Source organism: Oncorhynchus keta, chromosome 20 (assembly GCF_023373465.1).
Source record: "Oncorhynchus keta strain PuntledgeMale-10-30-2019 chromosome 20, Oket_V2, whole genome shotgun sequence".
Lineage (NCBI taxonomy): Eukaryota > Metazoa > Chordata > Actinopteri > Salmoniformes > Salmonidae > Oncorhynchus > Oncorhynchus keta.
Genome location: NC_068440.1, coordinates 37,702,786 through 37,712,607, shown reverse-complemented (window position 1 = coordinate 37,712,607; position 9,822 = coordinate 37,702,786).

Sequence of the window (9,822 nt, the reverse complement as noted above, 5' to 3'; positions counted from 1 at the left end):
TACTGTCAGTACTAGGTTGTCTACAGGCTGTCTCCATGTTACTGTCAGTACTAGGCTGTCTACATGCTGTCTCTATGTTACTGTCAGTACTACGTTGTCTACAGGCTGTCTCCATGTTACTGTCAGTACTAGGTTGTCTACAGGCTGTCTCTATGTTACTGTCAGTACTAGGTTGTCTACAGGCTGTCTCTATGTTACTGTCAGTACTAGGTTGTCTACAGGCTGTCTCTATGTTACTGTCAGTACTAGGTTGTCTACAGGCTGTCTCTATGTTACTGTCAGTACTAGGTTGTCTACAGGCTGTCTCTATGTTACTGTCAGTACTAGGTTGTCTACAGGCTGTCTCTATGTTACTGTCAGTACTAGGTTGTCTACAGGCTGTCTCCATGTTACTGTCAGTACTAGGTTGTCTACAGGCTGTCTCTATGTTACTGTCAGTACTAGGTTGGATTTCTCTTTTCACTGAACTCCGGTGTGTCTTATATGGTCAGAGGTGAAGGGTCAGAGGTGTGTGGGTGTCCAGCTCTATGGGGAACATGTCATACTGAGTCTTGTTATAGCAGTGTGCCACTTTATAGAGCTCCTGCCAGCCTGCATGCTCAGTTGGCCCCTGCAGGTAGAGGGGTGACCCTGTGCACCGTTGCTGCCTCCCTGTGTTGTGGCTGGCGGCACAGATTAAAGGAGCCGTTATAGTCTCTGGTTAGATCAGCATTGAGCCGCTCTGCAGCCCTCCGGCATAGGGAACATACCATCACCTTCCCTCCCTACACACACACACACACACACACACACACACACACACACACACACACACACACACACACACACACACACACACACACACACACACACACACACACACACAAAAACACACACACAAAAACACACACACACACACACACACACACACACACACACACACACACACACACACACACACACACACACACACACACACACACACACACACACACACACACACACACACCACAGCTAGTGAATTGTGTTTCAGCTCGTCTGTGTGATCATGGAACCTACATTTTCCTCATGTTCCTCCTCCAGGCTGTTTCTGTTGTCTTGCTCTCATTCTCCCCTCTCCCCTCCTTTCCTTCCTCATTCTCCCCTCTCCTCCCTCCTCTTTCCTTCTCTCATCCCTCCCTCTCCCCTCCTTTTCCTTCTCATTCTCCCCCTCTCTCCCCTCCTTTCCTTCTCCTCATTCTCCTCCCTCTCTCCTCTCCTTTCCTTCTCTCATTCTCCCTCTCCCCCCTCCTTTCCTTCTCTCTCTCTCTACTTTCCCCTCTCTCCCCCTCCTTTCCTTCTTCCTCATTCTCCCCTCTCTCTCCTTTCCTTTTCTCATTCTCCCCTCTCTCTCCCTCCTTTCCTTTTCTCATTCTCCCCTCTCTCCTCCTTTCTTCTCTCATTCTCTTCCCTCTCCCTCCTTTCCTTCTCTCATTCTCCCTCTCTCCTCCTTTCCTTCTTCATTCTCCCCCTCTCCTCCTTTCCTTTTTTCTCTCATTCTCCCCCTCTCTCTCCTCCTTCTCTTCTTCTCATTCTCCTCTCTCCCCTCCTTTCCTTTTTCATTCTCCCCCTCTCCCTCCTTTCCTTCTTCTTCCTCATTCTCCTCTCTCCTCCTTTCCTTTTTCTCATTCTCTTCCTCTCCCCTCCTTTCCCTTCTCTCATTCTCTTCCCCTCTCCTCCCTCCTTTCCTTTTCATTCTTCCTTCTCTCCCTCCTTTCCTTCTCTCATTCCTTCCTCCCTCTCTCCCTCCTTCCTCTTCTCCCCTTTCTATCCCTCTCTATCCCTCTCTCTCCTCCTCTTCCCCTCTTCACTCTCCCTCCTTTCCTCTCTCTCCCTCCTCCTCCCTCTCCCTCTCTCCCCTCTCTCCTCCTCCCTCCCCTCTCCCCTCTCCCTCTCTCTCCTCCTCCCCTCCTCCCCTCTTTCTCCTCCTCCTCCCCTCTCCTATCTTCCCTCTCTCTCCTCCTCTTCCCCTCTTCACTCTCCCTCCTCCTCCTTTCTCTCTCCTCTAGCCTAGGGGTGCTGCTGCCTGGGTAATGAGTGCCCAGGAGGGGATATGTGTTACTGCTAGTTCAGAAGGATATGTCCACCTAGTCTCTCTGAATGTGTCTCCTTTCAACCCTGTGGTGCCTGGCTGACTGCTGCCCGTGTTCACACCAGGGCTGGAGCGCAAAATTAATGCAATGAATAATCCTGGTGGTTTTTATGAAAGGTGTGTGTGTTACTAGTTCAGAAGCGGGCCATTAGTAGCTGATTCTGGGGTTATCCATGCTTCCCCAGGATCATACTCAAGTATTCCAAAGAAAGCAAGAACAAGGACGAGGAAAAAGGTCTGTATGTAAAACATGTGTCCATTCTACTGTACGTATCCAGCAGATATGTTGACGTAAACTGACTGAATATGTCACCATATATTTCTAAAGCCATAGCCTCCCTCTATGAGATACCATATGATTGCTGGGGTCCATAGACTGACTTTGTCAGATCAGATTCATCCCCGAGGTTATGTTGTTTTGTGTTGCGACAGAGAGCCAGTGGCCCAGGCTGGGCATGGCATTGAATTAGAGACTCTTGCTGTCTAAATAGCACCATATTCCCTTACATAGTGCACTACTTTTGACCAGAGCCCAACATTATTGCACTATATATAGGGAATAAGGTGCAATTAGGTACCTCCTGAAAGGTTCAGCACGGCTGTTTTTATCTCATCATTTCTGGCTAACAATTAACTTCCTTACTGTGTGATTTGTTTGGAATTAAAATGGTTAAAAATAAACAAAAAGAAAAAACTTCTTAGCCAAGAGCAATTTCACAAGGAAGAATTTTGCTAGGACTTTCTGGGATTGGTCTGAGTGGGGAGGGGGGAGGGGGAGGGGGGAATGACAACTAGCTGGTGGTCTGAGTGGGGAGGGGGGACTGACAACTAGCTGGTGGTCTGAGGGGGGAGGGGGGACTGACAACTAGCTGGTGGTCTGAGGGGGGAGGGGGAACTGAAAACTAGGTGGTGGTCTGAGTGGGGAGGGGGACTGACAACTAGTTGGTGGTCTGAGTGGGGAGGGGGTAGGGGGAACTGAAAACTAGTTGGTGGTCTGAGTGGGGAGGGGGACTGACAACTAGTTGGTGGTCTGAGGGGGAGGGGGACTGACAACTAGCTGGTGGTCTGAGTGGGAGGGGGACTGACAACTAGCTGGTGGTCTGAGTGGGAGGGGGGAGGGGGAACTGAAAACTAGTTGGTGGTCTGAGTGGGAGGGGAGGGGGAATTGAAAACTAGTTGGTGGTCTGAGGGGGGGGGAACTGAAAACTAGTTGGTGGTCTGAGGGGAGGGGGAACTGAAAACTAGTTGGTGGTCTGAGTGGGAGGGGGAACTGAAAACTAGTTGGTGGTCTGAGTGGGAGGGGGAACTGAAAACTAGTTGGTGGTCTGAGGGAGGGGAACTGAAAACTAGTTGGTGGTCTGAGTGGGAGGGGGAACTGACAACTAGTTGGTGGTCTGAGTGGGAGGGGAACTGAAAACTAGTTGGTGGTCTGAGTGGGGGAGGGGGAACTGAAAACTAGTTGGTGGTCTGAGTGGGAGGGGAGGGGAATTGAAAACTAGTTGGTGGTCTGAGGGGGAGGGGGAACTGAAAACTAGCTGGTGGTCTGAGTGGGAGGGGGAGGGGGAACTGACAACTAGCTGGTGGTCTGAGTGAGGGGAGGGGGAACTAGCTGGTGGTCTGAGTGGGAGACTGAAAAATAGTTGGTGGTCTGAGTGGGAGGGGAGGGGGACTGACAACTAGCTGGTGGTCTGAGTGGGGAGGGGGAACTGACAACTAGCTGGTGGCCTGAGTGGGAGGGGGAGGGGGAACTGAAAACTAGTTGGTGGTCTGAGTAGGAGGGGGAACTGACAACTAGCTGGTGGTCTGAGTGGGGAACTGAAACTAGTTGGTGGTCTGAGTGGGGAGGGGACTGACAACTAGTTGGTGGTCTGAGTGGGAGGGGGACTGACAACTAGTTGGTGGTCTTAGTGGGAGGGGGGACTGACAACTAGTTGGTGGTCTGAGTGGGAGGGGGGGGAACTGACAACTAGTTGGTGGTCTGAGTGGGGAGGGGGACTGACAACTAGTTGGTGGTCTGAGTGGGGAGGGAACTGAAAACTAGTTGGTGGTCTGAGGGGAGGGGAGGGGGAACTGACAACTAGTTGGTGGTCTGAGTGGGGAGGGGGACTGACAACTAGTTGGTGGTCTGAGTGGGAGGGGGAGGGGGAACTGACAACTAGTTGGTGGTCTGAGTGGGGAGGGAACTGACAACTAGTTGGTGGTCTGAGTGGGAGGGGAACTGACAACTAGTTGGTGGTCTGAGTGGGAGGGAGGGGGAACTGACAACTAGTTGGTGGTCTGAGCGGGGAGGGGGAACTGACAACTAGTTGGTGGTCTGAGTGGGAGGGGAACTGACAACTAGTTGGTGGTCTGGAGTGGGAGGGAACTGGGGTGGTCTGAAGGGGGAACTGAAAACTAGTTGGTGGTCTGAGTGGGAGGAGGGGGAACTGCAACTGGTTGGTGGTCTGGAGTGGGGAGGGGGGACTGACAACTAGTTGGTGGTCTGAGTGGGAGGGGAGGGGAACTGACAACTAGTTGGTGGTCTGGTGGGAGGGGGAGGGGGACTGACAACTAGTTGGTGGTCTGAGTGGGAGGGAGGGGACTGAAAACTAGTTGGTGGTCTGAGTGAGGAGGGGGACTGACAACTAGTTGGTGGTCTGGAGTTGAAAACTAGTTGGTGGTCTGAGTGGGGAGGGGGACTGACAACTAGTTGGTGGTCTGAGTGGGGAGGGGGACTGACAACTAGCTGGTGGTCTGAGTGGGAGGGGGAACTGACAACTAGCTGGTGGTCTGAGTGGGAGGGGGAGGGGTGAAACTGAAAACTAGTTGGTGGTCTGAGTGGGAGGGGGAACTGAAAACTAGCTGGTGGTCTGAGTGGGAGGGGGGAGGGGGAACTGACAACTAGCTGGTGGTCTGAGTGGGAGGGGGACCTGAAAATAGTTGGTGGTCTGAGTGGGAGGGGGAGGGGGACCTGACAACTAGCTGGTGGTCTGAGTGGGAGGGGGAGGGGGAACTGGACAACTAGCTGGTGGCCTGAGGGAGGGGGAGGGGGGAACTGAAACTAGTTGGTGGTCTGAGTAGGAGGGGAACTGACAACTAGCTGGTGGTCTGAGAGGGAGAGGGAACTGAAAACTAGCTGGTGGTCTGAGTGGGGAACTGAAAACTAGTTGGTGGTCTGGAGTGGGGAGGGGGACTGACAACTAGTTAGTCTGAGGGAGGGGGACTGACAACTAGTTGGTGGTCTGAGGGGAGGGGGACTGACAACTAGTTGGTGGTCTGAGTGGGAGGGGGAGGGGGAACTGACAACTAGTTGGTGGTCTGAGTGGGAGGGGGACTGACAACTAGTTGGTGGTCTGAGTGGGAGGAACTGAAAACTAGTTGGTGGTCTGAGTGGGAGGGGAGGGGAACCACAACTAGTTGGTGGTCTGAGTGGGGAGGGACTGACAACTAGTTAGTGAATCTGAGTGGGAGGGGGAGGGGAACTGACAACTAGTTGGTGGTCTGAGTGGGGAGGGGGGACTGACAACTAGTTGGTGGTCTGAGGGGAGGGGGAACTGACAACTAGTTGGTGGTCTGAGTGGGAGAGGAACCGACAACTAGTTGGTGGTCTGAGTGGGGAGGGGGAACTGAAAACTAGTTGGTGGTCTGAGGGGAGGGGAGGGGAACCAACTAGTTGGTGGTCTGAGTGGGGAGGGGGACTGACAACTAGTTGGTGGTCTGAGTGGGAGGGGAACTGACAACTAGTTGGTGGTCTGAGTGGGGAGGGGAACTGACAACTAGTTGGGTGGTCTGAGGGGGAGGGAACTGAAAACCAGTTGGTGGTCTGAGTGGGAGGGGAGGGGAACTGACAACTAGTTGGTGGTCTGAGGGGGAGGGGGGACTGACAACTAGTTGGTGGTCTGGTGGGAGGGGGAGGGGGAACTGACAACTAGTTGGTGGTCTGAGTGGGAGGGGAGGGGGACTGACAACTAGTTGGTGGTCTGAGTGAGGGGGAACTGAAAACTAGTTGGTGGTCTGGTGGGAGGGGGACTGACAACTAGTTGAGGTCTGAGGAGGGGAACTGAAAACTAGTTGGTGGTCTGAGTGGGGAGGGGACTGACAACTAGTTGGTGGTCTGAGTGGAGGGGGACTGACAACTAGTTGGTGGTCTGAGTGGGAGGGGGAGGGGGAACTAGCTGGTGGTCTGAGTGGGAGGACCCTGAAAAAAAATAGTTGGTGGTCTGAGTGGGGAGGGGGACTGACAACTAGCTGGTGAAGTCTGAGTGGGAGGGGAACTGACAACTAGCTGGTGGTCTGAGTGGGGGAGGGGGAACTGAAAACTAGTTGGTGGTCTGAGTGGGGGGGGAACTGAAAACTAGCTGGTGGTCTGAGTGGGAGGAGGGGACGACAACTAGCTGGTGGTCTGAGTGGGAGGGAGGAACTAGCTGGTGGTCTGAGTGGGAGGGACCTGAAAAATAGTTGGTGGTCTGAGTGGGAGGGGAGGGGGCACTGACAACTAGCTGGTGGTCTGAGTGGGAGGGGGGAGGGGGAACTGACAACTAGCTGGTGGCCTGAGTGGGAGGGGACTGAAAACAGTTGGTGTCTGAGTAGGAGGGGGAACTGACAACTAGCTGGTGGTCTGGAGGGAGGGGAACTGAAAACTAGCTGGTGGTCTGAGTGGGGAAACTGAAAACTAGTTGGTGGTCTGAGTGGGGAGGAGACTGACAACTAGTTGGTGGTCTGAGGGGAGGGGACTGACAACTAGTTGGTGGTCTGAGTGGGAGGGGGACTGACAACTAGTTGGTGGTCTGAGGGGAGGAACTGAAAACTAGTTGGTGGTCTGAGGGGGAGGGGAAACTGAAACAGTTGGTGGTCTGAGGGGAGGGGAACTGAAAAACTAGATTGGTGGTCTGAGGGAGGGGGAACTGAAAACTAGTTAGTATGGTCTGAAATCAGGGGGAACTGAAAACTAGTTGGTGGTCTGAGTGGGAGGGGAACTGAAAACTAGCTGGTGGTCTGAGTGGGAGGGACCTGAAAACTAGTTGGTGGTCTGAGGTGGGGAGGGAACTGAAAACTAGTTGGTGGTCTGAGTGGGGAGGACTGACAACTAGTTGGTGGTCTGAGTGGGGGAGGGGGACAGCAACTAGCTGGTGGTCTGAGTGGGAGGAACTGACAACTAGCTGGTGTGGTCTAGTGGGGAGGAGGGGAACTATGAAAAGCTAGTTGGTGGTCTGAGTGGGAGGAGGGGAATTGAAAACTAGTTGGTGGTCTGAGTGGGAGGGGAACTGAAAACTAGTTGGTGTTCTGAGTGGGGAGGGAACTGAAAACTAGTTGGTGGTCTGAGTGGGAGGGGAACTGAAAACTAGTTGGTGGTCTGAGTGGGAGGGGGAACTGAAAACTAGTTGGTGGTCTGAGTGGGAGGGGGAACTGAAAACTAGTTGGTGGTCTGAGTGGGGAGGGGAACTGAAAACTAGCTGGTGGTCTGAGTGGGAGGGGGAACTGAAAACTAGTTGGTGGTCTGAGTGGGAGGGGGAACTGAAAACTAGTTGGTGGTCTGAGTGGGGAGGGAACTGAAAACTAGTTGGTGGTCTGAGTGGGAGGGGAGGGGAATTGAAAACTAGTTGGTGGTCTGAGTGGGAGGGGAGGGGTGAAAACTAGCTGGTGGTCTGAGTGGGAGGGGAGGGGAACTGAAAACTAGCTGGTGGTCTGAGTGGGAGGGGAGGGGAACTGACAACTAGCTGGTGGTCTGAGTGGGAGGGGAGGGGAACTAGCTGGTGGTCTGAGTGGGAGGGGACCTGAAAAATAGTTGGTGGTCTGAGTGGGAGGGGAGGGGGACCTGACAACTAGCTGGTGGTCTGAGTGGGAGGGGAGGGAACTGACAACTAGCTGGTGGTCTGAGAGGGAGGGGAGGGGAACTGACAACTAGTTGGTGGTCTGAGAGGGAGGGGAACTGAAAACTAGCTGGTGGTCTGAGTGGGGGAACTGAAAACTAGTTGGTGGTCTGAGTGGGAGGGGGACTGACAACTAGTTGGTGGTCTGAGTGGGAGGGGACTGACAACTAGTTGGTGGTCTGAGTGGGAGGGGACTGACAACTAGTTGGTGGTCTGAGTGGGAGGAGGAGGAACTGACAACTAGTTGGTGGTCTGAGTGGGAGGAGGGACTGACAACTAGTTGGTGGTCTGAGTGGGGAGGGGAACTGAAAACTAGTTGGTGGTCTGAGTGGGAGGGGAGGGGAACTGACAACTAGTTGGTGGTCTGAGTGGGGAGGGGGACTGACAACTAGTTGGTGGTCTCAGTGGGAGGAGAGGGAACTGACAACTAGTTGGTGGTCTGAGTGGGGAGGGGGACTGACAACTAGTTGGTGGTCTGAGTGGGAGGGGAACTGACAACTAGTTGGTGGTCTCAGTGGGAGGAGGGGAACTGACAACTAGTTGGTGGTCTGAGTGGGGAGGGGAACTGACAACTAGTTGGTGGTCTGAGTGGGGAGGGGAACTGAAAACTAGTTGGTGGTCTGAGTGGGAGGGGAGGGAACTGACAACTAGTTGGTGGTCTGAGTGGGGAGGGGACTGACAACTAGTTGGTGGTCTGAGTGGGAGGGAACTGACAACTAGTTGGTGGTCTGAGTGGGGAGGGAACTGAAAACTAGTTGGTGGTCTGAGTGGGGAGGGAACTGACAACTAGTTGGTGGTCTGAGAGGGAGGGGAACTGAAAACTAGCTGGTGGTCTGAGTGGGGGAACTGAAAACTAGTTGGTGGTCTGAGTGGGGAGGGGGACTGACAACTAGTTGGTGGTCTGAGTGGGAGGGGACTGACAACTAGTTGGTGGTCTGAAGTGGGAGGGGACTGACAACTAGTTGGTGGTCTGAGTGGGAGGGGAGGGGAACTGACAACTAGTTGGTGGTCTGAGTGGGGAGGAGGGACTGACAACTAGTTGGTGGTCTGAGTGGGGAGGGAACTGAAAACTAGTTGGTGGTCTGAGTGGGAGGAGGGGGAACTGACAACTAGTTGGTGGTCTGAGTGGGGAGGGGGGACTGACAACTGGTTGGTGGTCTCAGTGGGAGGGGAGGGGAACTGACAACTAGTTGGTGGTCTGAGTGGGGAGGGGGACTGACAACTAGTTGGTGGTCTGAGTGGGAGGGGAACTGACAACTAGTTGGTGGTCTCAGTGGGAGGAGGGGAACTGACAACTAGTTGGTGGTCTGAGTGGGGAGGGGAACTGACAACTAGTTGGTGGTCTGAGTGGGGAGGGGAACTGAAAACTAGTTGGTGGTCTGAGTGGGAGGGGGAGGGGAACTGACAACTAGTTGGTGGTCTGAGTGGGGAGGGGGACTGACAACTAGTTGGTGGTCTGAGTGGGAGGGGAACTGACAACTAGTTGGTGGTCTGAGTGGGGAGGGGAACTGAGAAACTAGTTGGTGGTCTGAGTGGGAGGGAGAGGGAACTGACAACTAGTTGGTGGTCTGAGTGGGGAGGGGACTGACAACTAGTTGGTGGTCTGAGTGGGAGGGGGAACTGAAAACTAGTTGGTGGTCTGAGTGGGAGGGGGAACTGAAAACTAGTTGGTGGTCTGAGTGGGGAGGGGAACTGAAAACTAGTTGGTGGTCTGAGTGGGAGGGGAGGGAGCTGAAAACTAGTTGGTGGTCTGAGTGGGAGGGGGAACTGAAAACTAGCTGGTGGTCTGAGTGGGAGGGGAGGGGGAACTGACAACTAGCTGGTGGTCTGAGTGGGAGGGGAGGGGAACTAGCTGGTGGTCTG